Consider the following 19,639-nt stretch of genomic DNA (forward strand, 5'->3'; position numbering starts at 1 on the left):
CTTCTTCTTCTTCTTCTTCTTCTTCTTCTTCTTCTTCTTCTTCTTCTTCTTCTTCTTCTTCTTCTTTTTCCTCTTCTTCTTCTTCCTCTTCTTCTTCTTCCTCTTCTTCTTCTTCCTCTTCTTCTTCTTCCTTTTTTTTAAACATATATTGTATTATTTGTTCCAGAGGTACAGAAGTTTGGAATTATTACCCTTACTTTAAAAATATGAAAAATAAAATTCAGAAAAGTAAAGAAACTTACCTAAAGTTGCAGATGTAGCAATTATTGAAATCGGGGTACAAATTCAGTTGTGACTTCTCCAAACACTTCTAAACTGTTCAGTTCATTATAACAGCTTCAAGTGTCTGTTTTCAATGAACCCTTAAAAAGATAAAGGTTAAAAAATTATTTTTCAATTAATGGCAAAACAACAATGCATATATAAATGCTCTTTTCTAGGGACATGACAATTAGTCAAAAGAAAAAAGTTCAAATAAGTTCTAATAACTGAATTATGTGTTGTTATAATTTTCAAAACTCTAAGTGTGCTAAGTATTCAGCATTAACAGATATTTGACATATCACTATACCCTTTTGCATGCCTGTCTAACCAGGGGGAGTTTCTGCATTGTCCAGCTGGGACTTTTCTTTCCATATCATTACTGTCCATTCTGTGGGTGCTTTGAGAACCTCCGTTGATGTTTTGGAAGATTGAGAGGAAGTTAATGAGTGTTCTGGATGTTTGACATGGGGCAGAGTTGACATAGGTGTTAAGCAAAATTTCAGAGGACATAAAATTACTCTGCTAGATAATGAGTAGGCCCCACAGGCAGCATGTAACTAATGAGACTACTGAAACCCTCTCCCAATAACTACAGAAATGGCCTCTATATTACATGCTTACTTGGACAATGAAAGGGCTACAAGCAATCTCAATTTCAAGGTAGAACTCTGGCATTAGCCAAATTGTGTTCATCTGTCTCAACATCCTAATTTATAACTAGTCTGTGCGATGTGAATTTTCCTGTCTATCAGAGGAAGATTTGGGAATTGTGGGAAAGAGAGAAAAACACAAAATACATATTCTAAGACTGTATGCAATTATGTGCATGTGTATGTGTATCCAGGTAAATAATACAAGTGTACACACATATGTACATGCACACATTATATTAAAAATATGCATTAAAATATGAGCCCCAAGGATGGCAAGGGTTGTGCTGACTTCCTCATCTTTGTGTTCAATGCCTATAAAGGTACTTATCTTGGAAAAAAAATTTCTTAAACACTCGTATATCCTGGGTATATATCCTAGACATTCAGTTTGTGTGTCCTAGATATTTTCTGTGGGCCCCCAAGACCCACTTGCCCCTCTTCACCACTATTCTCTGTGCCATATGGAGCTCACTCTGTGAACTTCATCAAAGGGCTCTCTTGCCCTCTGGCTTCGAGTTTGGTCCAATCACTGGGTATAACTGGCAAGTGATTACAGGATTGAAAAACAATTTATTTCCACATTCTCCCTCAGAGTTTGGCCATGTCTCTCTACCAGAAGGGTCATCAGAATTTGGCAAAGTCTGTCTACCAAAGAACACAGCTTCTATCAGGGGAGGTAATGCGTCTCTTGGAGCTACAGCTCTTCTTTCTCAGTCTCTGTGACTGCTCCTTCCAGTTGTATCTGAAGCCTACAGTGGTTGAAGCTCCAAACAATTTAGGTCAACCCTTGATACTTTCCATTAATTTTAGCCACATATTCATAAACAGTTCCACTCATTAAAAAAAAACCTTGATTATGACATGTGTCTCCCATCAGGACTCTGACTAATAAAAGATACCTCTTTTCTTTTTCTATAGTTTAAGTTAGACTTCTACTTCAGTCAGTCCCCACTCTCACATAAACCATGATAATATTATAAAAGCCCTAGTTCTTCCAAAAGCAAAAATTCTTGCTGAGAGTCTCTTTTTGTCAACATTCTACCTTTCCAGCTCTAGGAGTTCCTGCTGTATTTTTTCCTGTTCAAAGCAAAAATGGTGTCAGATGAAGGGCAAAACCACAGAGGATTGTAGATAAAGGAAGAGACTGTAAAACACGATGTACACAAAATACTTTTTCAAAGATAAATCATACCATCTTGCAGAAGAGAAGTAGGTGAACGACAAGTAACAACAATTTCTCTGAAACAACTGTGCTATGGACCTCTGTAAACGTGATTTCATTCCTTTTACTTCCCAGACTCTGTAGTTTTCCTTATCACTGGCTTCTTCTAGTAACAATAATAAATATAAATCACCAAAAAGAATCATGTCTCATTTTAAAACTCTTAACTCTAGACAGATTTGTTTTTTCTGATAAAGAATTTCTCCAGAGTTTTAAGAGATTGCCTTCCCTCTCAACAGATTTCTTTTAACTCCAATTGCTGTTATGTTGTTCTCCTCCGATTCTTCAAATTGGTGTGTTTCCAATTTAGACTTCTTAACAAGACACATTATTCCATAATCTTCTTTCTCTATTCCTACCTAATAAGAGTCTCTGCAGCCCTCCATAGACCTCAACTATGTTCCTAATAGTCATGTTGTTTCCAGTTTTCAAACCTCACTGGAGGGATGAAGTAATTGGAAGTGTGATGGGGACATTGTATACACAGTAAAATTACCTTCCCCAGCCCTCAGAGGGGATGGAATGCAGCCCTGGAGTGGGTGACTGAAAGGAGGTTATTTTCTTTTTGGATAGCAGAGATCTCACCAATTATTGTTTAAGGATGACTTTATAGGGAAGTCAGAGGCATCGATTATTAGCCATTTTACTCTATTCTTCTAACCCAATCATATCTTTAAAATTATTTCTAATGTATCCCATGGAAAGAGTATAACTTCTTAGAAACAAAATTATACCTAAAATGTAAATAGAAGAATAAAAGAAAATATACCCAAGTGAATTTTGATAAGCTTTGAACTGTCTTCCTCTAATTAAGTCACTAATTAAGGTCCAATACAGGCTCACAATGTGCTTTGTCTTAGCGTTCAATGATTTCTTTCCTTTTCAAAATATTGAAGCAGTTATCATTCAGGAATGATCAAAGAAACTCTATCCAGGTGAGATGGATATTTTGGTCACTCTAATATTTAAAGTTTTAGGAGAAAGTTGAAAGCCACTTTAATGCTGATTGTTCAATTATTATACTGTTATAGTTAGGTTAATTACTACAATTAGTTATTCACACCAAAACAAGAACAAAACTAATTCTGCTAGAGCTGATAGAACTGACTAAAAACTAAGTGAAATAATACGAATTTTTCTCTTAAAACTTTACACCTGATCTTAGAAGTCAGATTAGTTTAAATTTAATCAGGGTGACTTTTTTTTTCCTTAATACTTTGTTTTTGGTTTATCAGAAGACATTGAGAAGTTTGTCAAAAGCCAAATGGATTTTATGACTAATAGAAATGGCTTTCAAAGTAAATTGTCTTTTAAATATTGTACCTGAAGAACAAGAGAAACAATTTTAAAACAGATTAATAAATATATAAATACATGACAACTAACATTTATCATTATGCATCAGGCATTGTTCTAAGTGCTTACCATGTCATTTTAATGAATCCACAGAATTACCCTAGGATATAAGTCATTATCTTCATTTTACAGATAGGGGGGTGAGATTTCAAGGCTTAAATAACATCCCCACAGGCAGATCTGGCATTCATAAAAGAGATCTATCCCTACCCAAGACCATGATTCTATCCCATATGTTAAATTTTAAAACTGAAGAATACCAATTTGTTACATATTTGTAGGAGTTCTTTTCAAAGTCTTAAGAAAAGTACTGGTGTATTTTAAATCACAATTCAGTGATCTCAGCAAATTCTGTCCTATTTATTGCATTAGTGTGAGTCTACCAATTGATGCACATGATTACAGGAGTTTTAAAATAAAAATGTGAGGGGGGAGGAAAAGATGGTGCAAGAATAGGGGACCCTATTCCAACTGGTCCCCTGAATTGAGTTGGATATCTACCAGACCACTCTGAACACACACAAAATCAGCCTGAGATGTAAAAAGATAGATCTTGATCTCTAAAAACAGAATATTGCTTTGGTTGGTTTTGAGGTATGAAGTGGGGAGCCATGATTCCATGGGCAGATATCAGAAGATAAACAGAGGGGGAAGGAGCTGTGGGGACCCTACACCACTGGTGCATGAAAGCCTCCCGCTCTGGGGATGGGGCACAGATTTGCAAACATAATCAGTTATTAAGAACTACACACACAATATTTTAAATCTTAAATGAACCATTTAAACACCACTAGGGCTCTTATTTATAAGTGCCATTTTCTAAATACAAGTTTTAATTGCTTTCAATGTTTGAACTCTGAAACCTGAGGGAATTCAATGTATTTACATTTCTAAAAGCAATAAGCATAAATTATAAGACAAAGTTAGAATCAGAGGTCTTGTCTCTTGGCCATTACAAATGAGGGCAGATGTATACAAACACCTGTTCAAGTCTTTCAACTCATTTTGGCCTTCATCCCATTTAGTCTAAAAATTCTATGTAGGGCCTGCATTTGGTTGAGGACAATAACTGGTTATATTGTTTTCCTTTATACCAGGACAATCATCCTGTTTGATTCTCTTCTAAAACAGGTTTTATTTTTATTTTTAACGAACATAAGTAAAATTAATTTTGATTAAAATTTCCTTCTATAATTATTGTAATTTAAATGGTTCAAAGAAAAGCGACTGATGGATGTTAGCAAAGATGAACTTATTTATAACAGTGATTCAGTAAACAGAATTATAAGTGACAGATTGAGAGTATTTGCACTACTTATCCAAAATCCAAATTATATATAGAACACTTAGAAATTAATGCACAAATTACTAGAGAACTTAAGAAAAATATGCAAAAAAAAAAACAACTCACAGTAGAAGAAATATAACTGGCCAATAAACACATGAAAAAATTATCTCATAAAAATCAGGACTACAAAACTGAAATGACCATAACATATTTTAACATTATTGTTTCAAAAATGAATAGATTGATAATATCTGATATAGGTGAGGTTCTGGGGAAATATCATTTTTAACCTTCACATTACCAAAATAGAGACTGATAATATCCAGTATTGGTGAATATTTAGGAAATCATTAGTCTCATATTCTGTGAAATTATGGAGGAAATGTGATATAATATCTTTGGAGCCCATTTAATTAAGTGTAAACTAAATGTAAAAATTTAGTTTTTCATAAAATTTAAAAACGGGCAAAACTTTTAATTGATGTATAATTTATATAGCATAGAGAAATACACTTGTTCACAATGAAGCACATGAGAAAATTCATTGCATCATTATATCATGAGCATATTGTTTTAACAATCAAAATGTTACAGTTAAATAACTAGGAAGTGGTTCTAATGAATAAAATCAATCTAATATACTGATACAGAAAGATCTATAAGATGTGTTTTAAAGGATAAAGCCAATAATCAAAACTATATATAAACTATGTGGGCACCTTGGTGGCTCAGTCAGCTAAGCAAGTGTCTGCCTTCGGCTCAGGTCATGATCCCAGGGTCCTGGGATCGAGTCCCATATCGGGCTCCCTGCTCGGCAGGGAGCATGCTTCTCCCTCTGCCTGCTGCTCCCCCTGCTTGTGCTCTCTCGCTCTCTGTTAAATAAAATCTTAGAAAAAACTATATATAAACTATATATATATCAAATGAAAACTATATATAAAATATATAATCAAAACTATATGAAATAACACTATATTACATATACTGTATATAGTACAGTGAATACTCATAGACGAGCTCTTTTTCTTGTTTGAATTTTTAACAAAATTTATTTATATATTCTTTATGTAAAAAATATTTAAAAATGGACAAGAAAACAAAAGACAGTTGTCATATTTATTAAAGTAATGAATGATCTTAGTTTTTCTTCCAAGTAGAGTTTTACAATGACAGTCAAAAATTCTCATAATGAAATTCATTCTCAATTGTTTTAAGAAAGAGAAAATATATTTAGATTTTTTTATTCTTTCAAATATTGTTACTATTTTTCTGGGATAATATATAATTTCTTGTCAGAGGAGCATGTGAAGAACTGGAGCTAAGAAATGAAAGGATGCAGTATGTTTGCTTTTGACAGTCTTTAGTCTTCTCAGCTGTGCCTGAAGTTGATGATCCAATGTTTCTGCCTTGTTATGTTCATCACTCCCAGCTCAGCTGTGTTATTTCAAGAACACATCAAAAAAGAAGGTATATTTTTGCCTTAAGTTTAACATAACCATCTTCTTTAGATAAGTTGAAGGCCTTTTAAGGAAATGGTTTCAAAACTGTTTTGACAAATGGAATTATCTGGGATTTTTTTTTTTTTAATAATGTAGCTATCTGGAAATTCTGAATCAGCAAAGCTCTGGTGGCTTCAGCAATCAATCAATCCATCAATCAATGTGTGTGTGTGTGTGTGTGTGTGTGTGTGTGTGTGTGTGTGTATGCATGCATGTTTCTGGAAGATAGAAAGGGCCCTGCTCCAAGTAATTTTCATTGATCTATCAGATTTAAAATGATTCATATGTTTTCCAGCAACATTGAATAAAATGTGGGGGACACCACATGCTATTTTCTTCAAGTTTAATTATACAACTCTTTCTGTTGAAAGTCTGTGTTTTGAAATTGTGTATTGAGATTTGTATATTAGTGGCTGTTATGGGTTGGATTATATGCCCAAAAAAGACATGTTGAAGTCCTAAGACATTCCAACCCCTCCCCCAGGTACCTGTGAATATAGCTTTATTTGGAAATAGGTTCTGTGCAGATATGATCAAGTTAATACAAGGTGATTAGGATGGACCCAAACATACACAGACACAAAGGTAAGACAGCCAGGTGAAGACAGAGGCAAAGATTATAATTAACACTCCTACAAACCAAGGAATGAAAGAGTATAGTTAACAATCCTACAAACCAAGCCTCTCCTAGAGGCTTCCAAGTTAGCATGGCCCCAGAGATAATAAATAGACCCTCATTTTTTTTAATTTTATTTTATTATGTTAGTCATCATACATTACATCATTAGTTTTTGATGAAGTATTCCATGATTCATTGTTTGCATATAACACCCAGTGCTCCATTCAATACATGCCCTCCTTAATACCCATCACCAGGCTAACCCATCCCCCCACCACCCTCCCCTCTAGAACCCTCAGTTTGTTTCTCGGAGTCCATAGTCTCTCATGGTTCATCTCCTCCTCCAATTTCCCCCCTTCATTTTACCCTTCCTGCTGTCTTTTTTTTTAAACATATAATGTATTATTTGTTTCAGAGGTACAGGTCAATGATTCATCAGTCTTACACAATTCACAGTGCTCACCATAGCACATACCCTCCCCAATGTCCATCACCCAGCCACTCCATCCCTCCCACACCCCACCACTCCAGCAATAGTTTGTTTCCTGAGATTAAGAATTCTTCATATCAGTGAGATCATATGATACTTGGCTTTCTCTGATTGACTTATTTTGCTTAGCATAATACCCTCTAGTTCCATCCATGTCATTGTAAATGGCAAGATTTCATTTTTTGATGGCTGCATAATATTCCAGTGTGTGTGTGTGTGTGTGTGTGTGTGTGTGTGTGTATCACATCTTCTTTATCCATTCATCTATTAATGGACATCTTGGCTTTTTCCAAAGTTTGGAAACTATTGTGGACATTGCTGCTATAAACACTGGGGTGCACATACCTCTTCGGATCACTACATTTGTATCTTTGGGGTAAATACCCAATAGTGCAATTGCTGGGTCATAGGATAGCTCTATTTTCAACTTTTTGAGAAACCTCCACACTGTTTTCCAGAGTGGCTGCACCAACTTGCATTCCCACCAAGAGTGTAGGAGGGTTCCCCTTTCTCTGCACCCTCGCCAACATCTGTCGTTTCCTGACTTGTTAATTTTAGCCATTCTGACTGGTGTGAGGTGTTACCTCATTGAGGTTTTGATTTGGATTTCCCTGATGCCAAGGGATGTTGATCACTTTTTCATGTGTCTGTTGGCCATTTGGATTAGATCCTCATTTTCAACTGAATTCAGTAGAGCAGAAGATATGGGGGTTACTTGTTTTCTCCAACTCTTTCTTCTTGTCTTCAAACTCCTTAACTCCTTCATCATGTCCATACTGAAGCAAGTTTATAATAAACTTGTTGTATATTTTTGAGGTTTTTTGTACTTTTTTAAAAATATTTTATTTATTTATTTGACATAGAGAGAGAGAGAGAGAGAGAGAGTGAGCCCAAGCAGGGGGAGTGGCAGGCAGAGGCAGAGGGAGAAGCAGGATCCCCACAGAGAAGGGGGAGCCCGATGCGGGACTCGATCCCGGGACTCCGGGATCATGACCTGAGCTGAAGGCAGTTGCTTAACCAACCGAGCCACCCAGGCGAGGTTTTTTGTACTTTGTGAAATTTTGACTATTTAACAAATATAAAACTTTATCTAACCTTCAGTTTTCTCACATTTTATGTATACAGTTGACCCTTAAATAACATGGGTTTGAATTATGCAGGTCCACTTATATGCAGATTTCCTTGATAAATATAGTACTATAAATGTACTTTCTCTTCCTTACAAGTTTCTTAATATTTTCTTTTCTCTAATTTACTTTATTGTAAGAATACAGTATATAATACAAATAACATACAAAATATGTGTTAATCCCTGTTGAAGTTATGTCAGTAAACCTCCCAGTTTTGAAGAGTCAAAAGTTATATGCAGACTTCTGATTGTGCCAGGGCAGGGGGAGGGGTTCGGTGCTCCTGACCCCCAGCACCACACCCCATGTTGTTCAAGGGTCAGCTGTGATTTAATAGTGTGTTTTGGATAAGTAGACATAATGTATTAAGGTGCCCAGAATTTAGAAAGCCCATAATATAAAGTAAATATTGCTAGCACTATCCATTCTAGAAACTGGTTCTTTTCTGGTACTTTCTATTTTCTTCTATTTTATCTGCCTAAACAACTTACAAATTGATGTCCCATTTGAATAACTCTTATATTTGACCACAACCCACAATTAGAAATATATCTTACAATGTAACTGAGCCAAAAATTGGCTTCAATCTTAACATTTGTCTTAAAGGAATTATTTGGCTTTAGCTTCAGCATTCAAAGACCCAATTAAAATACATAATATAGTGTAATTTCTGGCAAATGTGAGTTTTAGATTGTGTGTTTAATTATTATGCAAGTGTATACATACACAATCTATCACATGTATAATTTTGCATTTATATATACATATATAAAATTGCATACACATACATTTATAACAATATAATTATAACATAAGCAATACAAAAAGTCACATCATTTGGACTCCTTTACCTTTACTCGGGTAACTCACTATCCACCTTAAAACAATATAAAGCTTTATCTGGGCTTTTTTTACATTTCCTTAGAGAAAAAGGTATTCTTTACCACATCTTGTGAACTCATCTTTTCATGTATCCCTAAGGGAAGTTTCTTTCCTCTTTATGTTACCATACTATTTCTCTTCTTCTAACAATTACTAATTATCTATTTTTGTATTTAAAATACCTCTACAGTTTAGTGGCCTAAAATGACAATGTGTCATTTCTCATCATTCTGTAGTTGGCTAAGTGGTTCCTCTGTTGTCTTCATGTAGGTTCAGTCATGTGGTCTTATTCAGCATGAGTTTTACCTTGGCCAGAAGGTTCCAAATGGCCTCACTCAGATATCTTTCAGTTTGTACTGGCTGGCTGCCAGGGAGTCTCAGTTCTCTTTCATGTGTCTTCCCATCCTCCAGTTAGCTGGTCTGGCTACCACACATGATGGTCCTGGTGGCATCCAAGAGGGTAAAAATAGAAACTGCAAAGCCTCTTCAGGAATAAGCTCTAGAACTCATAGTGCCACTTCTGCACCTTGCATTGTTCAAAACAAATCAATCATGAGGCTATCCCAGATTAAGGGGGAGAAGAAATAATACAACCTTTTAATGGGAGGAGGAAAGAAAATACAGTTGAACTAATACAAGTCATTGCCTTTAACTCCCAAGGTATCTTTGCTATCCCACAGACCAAGAAAGGCTAATTTTCAAGGTAAATTCTAGGAAGGTGTTAGAGTGCAACAACAAAAGCAACCAGCTTTGAATTAATAATTCTCCAAATTATTACTGTGCCTACTAAGTACCATCAAAATGCTTAGAATCTGGGAATACAAAGATAATTAATATATTTCCTTGTTCTAGTGACAATTACAATGAATCCAACTAAATAGATGTGCTAAATACAATGAAGTAATATAGATGATTTTGAAATAAAGGGGAAGTGTTTTAAAAATTTGATGTAAAGAGGCATTTACTTTTAATAAATTTAGCACATGGAAATGAAACTTTATTTTTAGGAACTTTTCTGAGATAAGATAATTAAAGCCCTCCCATGAGGCAAAAATGTGTTGCATTATAACATTCTTTCAAGCATCAAAGATAAATCTTCAAAATGCATCAGATGCATTTTGCTTTTATAAAAAGAAAAAACTATAAGTGGATGAACTCTTTTTGAAAACTATGATGTAAAAAATCTTTATGATATAATTTTATTATATAAAACATTTTGATATCTCAAAATAGACAAAAATCTGCTTAATTATCATAAAATTACTCTTCTTTTTTACCTAGAATCTCTTCAAATTATGATCAATATCTGAACACCAGGGACTTGAAAGAGTACCTATTTAAGTTGTAATACTAATAGTATAAGCCAATACAGCTGGAGAAATTAACAAATATTTGTGCAATTGTAAATGTTTTGCCATTCATTTGCTTGCCTGAATCAAATATACATGTATTCATCAAGCTTTAGTTCAATATTTATTGAGTGACAACTTCATATTATTAAAGCAATCTAAAAATCCTGACATGCAAAACATGATTTGGAAAAATTATAAATTACATAATAGCTGTAAATTTGTTTATAAAAATTAAATGTTCAATATCCATAAGTTTATTTCTTTAATGACTAGAAAAGACACTTCTGTAGCTGGTTATTATTTATTTCTATTTATTTTTAGACTCAGCCTTAATTTTGAATTAATGACACTTTGGTTTTTAAGTAGTTTCTAGCCTAATATTTAGCTTACTATTTTATTTGAAAATAAAATCCACTATAAGTTGTTTCTATACTTTTTCTGATAGCTAAAAAAATTTTATATAGTTAAAAAAATTTTAAGCTGCTAATTTTCTGACATGACCCAAGAGGAAATGATATTTTAATAAGAATTTTTTCTTGTGTAATGGAATACTTCTCAAGTTAAGCTAAGTAATATCTTATCTCCATAATGAGGAAAAATATAGAGCACAAGTAATTATTAGAAATCTTACACTGTTGTTTATTTCCAAATAACATCTTTAACACCTACTCTCATGCTTCAGTGATGAGTTCACACATTGTGTTAGTATAGTGTCAGTGAAAGCCTAATGAAATGTTACTATCTAAGGGTGCAATTCAAGTGAGAAATTGGGAACTCTGTGAATTCAGAAAACCTGATAGAATACAATTTTTAGCATCTACTAAGGATTATTCACTTTAAACATGTGCCTTGGTAAGATGTTGAGCCACAGTTAGTTCAAAAGGTTTGCTGGGAAAGACTAATTACAGAAGGAAAAAGGAGGAAGCAGTATTGGACAAGAGGAGCTGGCCCACTGGGATGTCGACCTAAGGACATTTCTGCCTACCCAATGGGATACGGTAGAGGAAAGACTGCACATTAGAGAGATTTACTGCTGGCCACACATGCCAAAGCCCTTAAGCCAACTGTTTGCATATTACTGAATGGGGGTCATCCCATGCATGAATGGGATCAAAAGTTGGGGCAGACTGTGGGAAAACTCGCAATTGGAAGCTAACTATTAACCTTGTTCATTGCAGCCAGGCAGCAAATCAGTGTTTAGCACATAGATTTTCCTTCTTTTCCAGCCTCTCTTTTTCTCGACACCCATTAATTAAGATTCCTTGTTTTAAGCTTCATTTCTGGTGGCTCCTGTGCAAACCAGCTCTAAATTTGGTGTCCCTCTAAGTTATTTCTGGTCCTCATTCTCTCTAGCTCTAGATGAAACATTTTATTAATGTTTCCATGTATTATCTATATGCTAAGGATACACATCTTTGCATTTCTATTTTAGCATTCCCTTTTGAATTTGAGACTCCTCCATGTAGCTCACAATGTGGCCAGTGTTTCAGGCCTAAAACTAAGGGAATTCTTGGAACCACTTTCCAAGCCTGCTCCTCCTCTAGTCTTATAAACTGCTGTTCTAGTCAGAACCATGACACTTAAGAACTGTTCTTCTTCACCAAACCCCCACATACATTTAGCCCATTAAAAGGCCTATGGCTCTGTCTCAAATCATCCATTCATTTCTCTTCTCCTTCATTGACAGTACTCTGGTTCAAGAAAATATGATCTCTTCCCTACATTGCCAATAAACCATATCATTTGGCTTGTCTTTTCATCTATTCTCCATAAAGATATAGAATAATACTTCTTAAATTGTAAGTTAAATCACACCATTTTCTTGTTTAACACAATTTAATTAGTTTAATTTTTACTGAGAGAAAACAAGTCAGTGAGCATTACCTGAGAGTCCCTGCTTGGTCTGAACCAGACTGTAATCTCATCTCCTGCCTTTTTCCTGCCTCACTGTGAACCAGTAACACGAGCTTTCTTTCAGTTCTCTGGATCAGTCACCTCAGGTCTTCTACCCAGAACAGAAAATCAGCAGACATTTGCACACCCACCACTGACATACTAAAGCTATGTGAAAGTGAGCAAGTCACTTAGTCTCACTTTCAACCTTTCTTTTCTCATCTGTAAAATACTTTCTTCACAGAAGAGTTGTGTAACCTTAAATAGAAACTATAGGGAAACTTATTCTACAAATCTGAATCTGTTTAATAAGAATACAGTATTAAATTTAACTGTATTCTGCAACTCTGGAAGCTTTGTGAAAAGACAATTTTTAATATCTCAGTAGACTTGGGAAAAAAACAACTTTGAATAGAAATGGATAAATTTGTTTTATCATTTATGCTAATGATAAAGCAAAAACTCATGAAGAATCCTAGATTACAGAAGATTTAAAATGTGGCAGAAGAAAAGCCTCAGTAAATGTTCATACCGAGCAATACCTGACATTGAGAAGTCAACACAGAGAGAAGTTGGAATTATGTCAGGAAATATATAATACAAAGGTAGTGATTATCTACCCTACCTATCTACCTCTACTCTCAAAATCTGCAGAGTAGCCATAAAAACAATCTGTTAGCTGGTCAGTGAGGCAGTGTGGGATCCCTCTGATATAAAGGAAATATCTTTTCAGCCTAAAAAGAGTCTGTAGCATTTCTTTTAGAGTGGATGTGTTATCATTGAATTCTCTTTTTTTTTCTTTCATCTACAAGGTCTTTATCTTGCTGCCATTATTCAGGGATATTTTTAGTACATAAAGAACTGACACTTCTTTTCTTTCAGAACTGTAAAGATATTTCACTATAGGTACCTTTTTATGAAAAGTTTTCAGTCATTTGAGTTATTCACATGTAATGTCTTTTTTTTTACTGTTTGCAAGTTCTTTTTTATCTTTAATTTATAGGGTGTATGTGATATGTCTGAGAAAGGTTTTCTTTGATTTTATCCTGTTTGATATTAACTAGTTTTCTTAAATCTGCAAATTAGCCCTTTAGAAGTTGTTAGCTATTAGTTTAAAAAAAAATATTTTTCTACTTCCCTAATCTGAGGAAGGAAACAGACATCCAGATCCAGGAGAAACAGAGAACTTCCATCAACATCAACAAAATCAGGCCCACATCAGACATATTGTAATTAAATTTGCAAAATATAGTGATAAAGAAAAAAATCCTAAAAGCAGCAAGAAAAAAAATATATCCTTAAGTTATAAGGGGAAATCCATGAGGCTAGCTGGAGATTTCTCAACAGAAACGTGGCAAGCCAGAAGGGAGTGGCATGATATATTCTAAGTGCTGAATGGGAAAAATCTGCAGTCAAGAATACTCTATCCAGCAAGGCTACCATTCAGATTAGAAGAGATAAAGAATTGCCCAGATAAGCAAAAACTAAAGGAGTTCATGAACACTAAGTCAGCCCTGTAAGAAATATTAAAGGGGACTCTTTGAATGTAAAGGAGAGGCAAAGATGCAAAAGGATCAGAGAAAATCTTCAGAAACAATGACAAAACAAGTACTAAAATGGCAATAAATGCATATCTATCAATAATTACTTTGAATAAAAATGGAGGAGTAAACGCTCCAATAAAAAGGCATAGGATAACTGAATGGATAAAAAAAAAAATGAGACCCATCTATATGCTGCCTACAGGAAACTCATTTTATTTTTTTTAATTTTTTTATTTTACTTTATTTATTTGAGAGAGAGAGAATGAGAGATAGCACGAGAGGGAAGAGGGTCAGAGGGAGAAGCAGACTCCCTGCTGAGCAGGGAGCCCGATGCGGGACTCAATCCCGGGACTCCAGGATCATGACCTGAGCCAAAAGCAGTCGCTTACCCAATTGAGCCACCCAGGCACCCAGGAAACTCATTTTAGAACTTAAAGACACCTACTGTTTGAAAGTAAGGGGGTGGAGAAACATTTATCACACAAATGGATGTCAAAAGGAAGTCAGAATAGCAATACTTATATCAGACAAACGAGGCTTTAAAACAAAGACTGTAGGGGCACCACAGTGGCTGAGTCAGTTGACTGTCCAACTCTTTAGGCTCTTTTGGCTCAGGTCAGGATCTCAGGGTCATGAGATTGAGCCCCATGTTGGGTTCCAGGCTCTGTGGGGTCTGCTTGAGATTCTCTTTCTCCATCTCCCTCTGCCCCTCCCGCCTGTTCGTTCTCTCTGAAATGAATAAATAAATCTTTAAAAAAATAGACTGTAAACAGAGAGGGCCTTCTATAATCATAAAGGGGACAATCCAACAAGAAGATATAATAATTGTAAATATTTATGCACCCAACTTGGGAGCACCCAAATATATTAAACAATTAATAACAAACATAAAGGAACTAATTGATAATAACACAATAATACTAGGGGACTTTAACACCACACTTACATCAATGGACAGATCATCTAAGCAGAAAATGATCAAGGAAACAATGGCTTTGAATGACCCACTGGACCAGATGGACTTAACAGATATATACAGAACATTCCATCCTAAAACAGCAGAATACACATTCCTGTCAAGTGTACATGGAACTTTCTCCAGAATAGATCACATATTAGGTAACAGGACAGTCCTCAACAAATACAAAAGGGCAAAAATCATGTCATGCACCTTTTCTGACCACAGCATTATGAAAGTAGAAGTCAAACCACAAGAACAAATTTGGAAAGACCACAATACATGAAGGTAAAACAACATGTTACTAAACAATGAATGGGTCAACAAGGAAATCGAAGAAGAAATAAAAAAAAAATACTTGGAAACAAATGAAAATGAAAACACAAATGGTCCAAGACCTTTGCTACACAGCAAATGTGGTCCTAACAGGGAAGCATATAGCAATACAGGCTTACCTTTAGAAGCAAGAAAAATCTCAAATAAACAACCTAACCTTACACCTAAGGAGTCAGAGAAAGAACAATAAATGAAGTCTAAAGCCAGCAGAAGGAAGAAAATAATAAAGATTAGAGCAGAAATAAATGATACAGAAACTAAAAACAAACAACCCCACCCCAAAAAATGGAACAGATCAATGAAACCAGGAGCTGGTTTTTGAAAAAACTAATAAAGTTGATAACCCTCTAGCCAGACTTATCAAAAAGAAAATAAAAAGGACCCAAATAAATAAATCACAAATTAGTGAGGATAAAAAATATACAACAGAAATACAAACAAACATAAGAGCATATTATGAAAAATTATATGCCAACAAATTGGACAACCTAGAAGAAATGGATTAAGTCCTAGAAATAGATAAATTACCAAAACTGAAACAGGAAGAAATAGAAAACTTGAACAGACTGATAACCAGCAAAGAAACTGAATCAGTAATCAAAAAACTCCCAACAAACTAAAGTCCAGGGCCACATGGCTTCACAGGTGAATTCTACAAACACTTAATCAAGAGTAATTACCAATTTTTCAAAAAATGGAATGAGAAAGCAAACTTCTGAACTCATTCAATGAGGCCAGAATTATCCTGATACCAAAAGCAGATAAAAACTCCACAAAAAAAAAAAAAAAGAGAACTACAGGCCAATATCCCTTATGAACATGGAGGCAAAAATTCTTGATAAAATACTAGCAAACCAAATCCAACCAAACTCAACAATACATTAAAAGAATCACTCACCACCATCTAGTGGGATTTATTCCTAGGCTGCAAGGGTGGTTCAATATTCACAAATCAATTAAGGTGATACAGCACATTAATAAAAGAATGGATAAGATCCATATGATCATTTCAATGGATGCAGAAAAGGCATTTGACAAAGTACAACATCCATTCATGATAAAAACCTTCAACACAGTAAAGATAGAAGGAACATACCTCAACATCATAAAGGCCATATATGAAAAACCCACAGCTAATATCATCATTAATGGAGAAAAACAGAGCTTTTCCTCTAAGGTCAGTTAGGGATATCCACTCTCACCACTGTTATTTACCATAGTACTGGAAGACCTAGCCACAGCAATCAGAAAACAAAAAGAAATAAAAGGCATCCAAATTGGCAAGAAGTAAAATTTTCACTATTTACAGAAGATGTGAGACTCTATTAGATAGAAAACCTGATAGATTCTACCAAAAAATGGCTAGAACTGATACACAAATTCAGTCAAGTTGCAGGATATGGAATCAATGTACAGGAATCTGTTGCACTTCTATACACCAATAATGAAGCAGTAGAGAGAGATATTAAAGAATTGATCCCATTTGCAGTTGCAACAAAAACAATGAGACACCTAGGAATAAACCAAACCAAAGAGGTGAAATACTTGTACTCTGAAAACTGTAAAACACTGATGAAGGAAACTGAAGATGACACAAAGAAATGGAAAAACATTCCAAGCTCATGGATTAGAAGAGCAAATATTGTTAAAATGTCTATACTATCCAAAGAAATCTACACACTTAATGCAACTCTATCAAAATACCAACAGCATTTTTCACAGGGCTAGAACAAACAATCCAAAAATTTATATGGAACCACAAGGGACCTTAGCCAAAGCAACCTTGAAAAAGAAAAGCAAAGCTGAAAGCATTACAATTCCAGACTTCCAGCTGCATTACAAACTTGGAGTGTTCAAAACAGTATGGTACTGGCACAAAAATAGACATATAGATCAGTGGAACAAAATAGAAAACCAAGAAATGGACCCATAACTATATGGTCAGTGAATCTTTGACAAAGCAGGAAAGAATATCCAATGGGAAAAAGTCTCTTCAACAAATGGTGTTGAGAAAACTGGACAGAAACATGCGAAAGAATGAAACTGGACTACTATCATACACTATACATAAAAATAAATTCAAAATGGATGAAAGATCTAAATGTGAAACTTGAAACCATCAAAATCCTAGAGGAGAACACAGGCAGCAACCTCTTGGATGTCAGCCATAGCAACTTCTTTCTAGATATGTCTCCAGAGGCAAGAGAAACAAAAGAAAAATTGAACTATTGGGACTTATCAAAATAAAAAACTTCTGCACAGCAAGGGAAACAATCAGCAAAACTAAAAGGCAACTTACATCATTTATCAAATGACATATCTGATAACGGGCTAGTATCCAAAATATATAAAGGACTTACAAAACTCAACACCCAATAAATGAAGAATCCAATTAAAAATGGGCAAAAAACATGAATAGACATTTTTACAAAGAAGACATCCAGATGGCAGATACATGAAAAGGTGCTCGTCAGGAAAAATGCAAATCAAAACCACAAGGAGATATCACCTCAAACCTGTCAGAATGGCTAAAATCAACAACACAAGAAACAGAAGGTATTAGCAAGGATATGGAGAAAAGGGAACCTTCTTACACTGTTGGTGAGAATGCAAACTGGGGCAGCCACTGGAAAACAGGATGGATTTTCCTCAAAAAGTTAAAAATACAAACATCCTATGACCCAGCAATTGCACTATTAGGTATTTACCCAAAGAGTACAAGAATACTAATTCAAAGGGATACATGCACCCCGATGTTTATAACAGCATTATATACAACAGTCAAATTGTGGAAACAGCTTAAGTGTCCATCAATTGATGTATGGATAAAGAAAATGTGGCATATATACCGTCTTTATATATTTGCACGCACACACGCACACACACACAACACACACACAATGGAATATTACTCAGTCATAAAATAGAATGAACTCTTGCCATTTGCATGGACATTGATAGACTTAGAGAGTATAATTCTAAGCAGCATAAGTCAGTCAGAGAAAGACAAATACCATATGATTCCACTCACATGTGGAATTTAAGAAACAAAACAAACGAGCAAAGGGGGGAAAAAGAGAAGAGAGGCAAACCAAGAAACAGACTCTTAACTGTAGAGAACTGATGGTTGCCAGAGGGGCGGTAGGTGGGGAGGAAGGGTGAAATAGGTGATGGGGATTAAGGATTGTGCTTGTTATGAGCACCGGGTATTGTATGGAAGTGTTGAATCACTATATTGTACACCTGAAACTAACATTACACTGTATGTTAACTGGTATTTAAGTAAAAACTTAAAAAATATTTTTCTGCACTAATGTCTTTCTCTTCACCTTCTAACATTCCAATGACAAAAGTATTATATATTTGGATATTATCTCAGTGGACACTGTGGTTCCATTCACTTGTTTTCTTTTTTTCCCCTCTGTTCTTCAACTTGGATGATTTCTAGTGACCTATCATGAAGTTTGCTATTTTATCTATTATTGCCATTCTGCTATTGAGCCTATTCAGTGAACATTTTTATTTCAGATATCGTGTTTTCTAGTTCTAAAACTTCCATTTAGTTCTCTTTTATGGTTTCCATTTCTCTGCTGAATTATATCTTCCCATTAATTTCAAGAGTTTTTACTCTTACCTCACAGAACATGGTTAAAGCTGCCTTAAAATTTATGTCTGATGACTCCAACATTTGGTTTGTCTTGAGTTGGCATTTGTTCATTTGGGAGAGACACAGAATAGGCATTTTCTTTTGTTTTGCTTTTAGTGACATCTCGTTGTGGTTTTCTTTTTTTTTTTAATTTTTTATTGTTATGTTAATCACCATACATCATTAGTTTTTTATGTAGTTTCCCATGATTCATTGTTTATGCACAACACCCAGTGCTCCATGCAGAACGTGCCCTCTTTAATACCATCACTAGGCTAACCCATCCTCCCACCCCCTCCACTTTAGAACCCTCAGTTTGTTTTTCAGAGTCCATTGTCTCTCGTGGTTCGTCTAACCCTCCGATTCACCCCCCCCAATTCTTCCCCTCCTGCTATCTTCTTTTTTTTTCTGTAACATTGCATTATTTGTTTCAGAGGTACAGATCTATGATTCAACAGTCTTGCACAATTCACAGCGCTCAACCTTAGCATATACCCTCCCCAAATCTAC

The 19,639-nt window shown here is 35.0% G+C and overlaps 1 long non-coding RNA gene across 1 annotated transcript in view; it reads right to left on the reverse strand.

Annotated features, from left to right (window-relative positions):
- Positions 1 to 247: 247 nt before the first annotated feature.
- The window catches only part of LOC141370353 (uncharacterized), a 471,200-nt gene continuing 451,808 nt past the window's right edge, over positions 248 to 19,639 (reverse strand). The window contains exon 4 of the long non-coding RNA XR_012374341.1: positions 248 to 362. This is a non-coding gene — a long non-coding RNA (uncharacterized lncRNA). The remainder of the gene's footprint in view (positions 363 to 19,639) is intronic.

This window comes from Callorhinus ursinus, unplaced genomic scaffold, assembly GCF_003265705.2.
Source record: "Callorhinus ursinus isolate GAN/ISIS: 27379988/994484 unplaced genomic scaffold, GSC_fseal_2.0 scaffold1, whole genome shotgun sequence".
In the NCBI taxonomy this organism is placed as follows: Eukaryota; Metazoa; Chordata; class Mammalia; order Carnivora; family Otariidae; genus Callorhinus; species Callorhinus ursinus.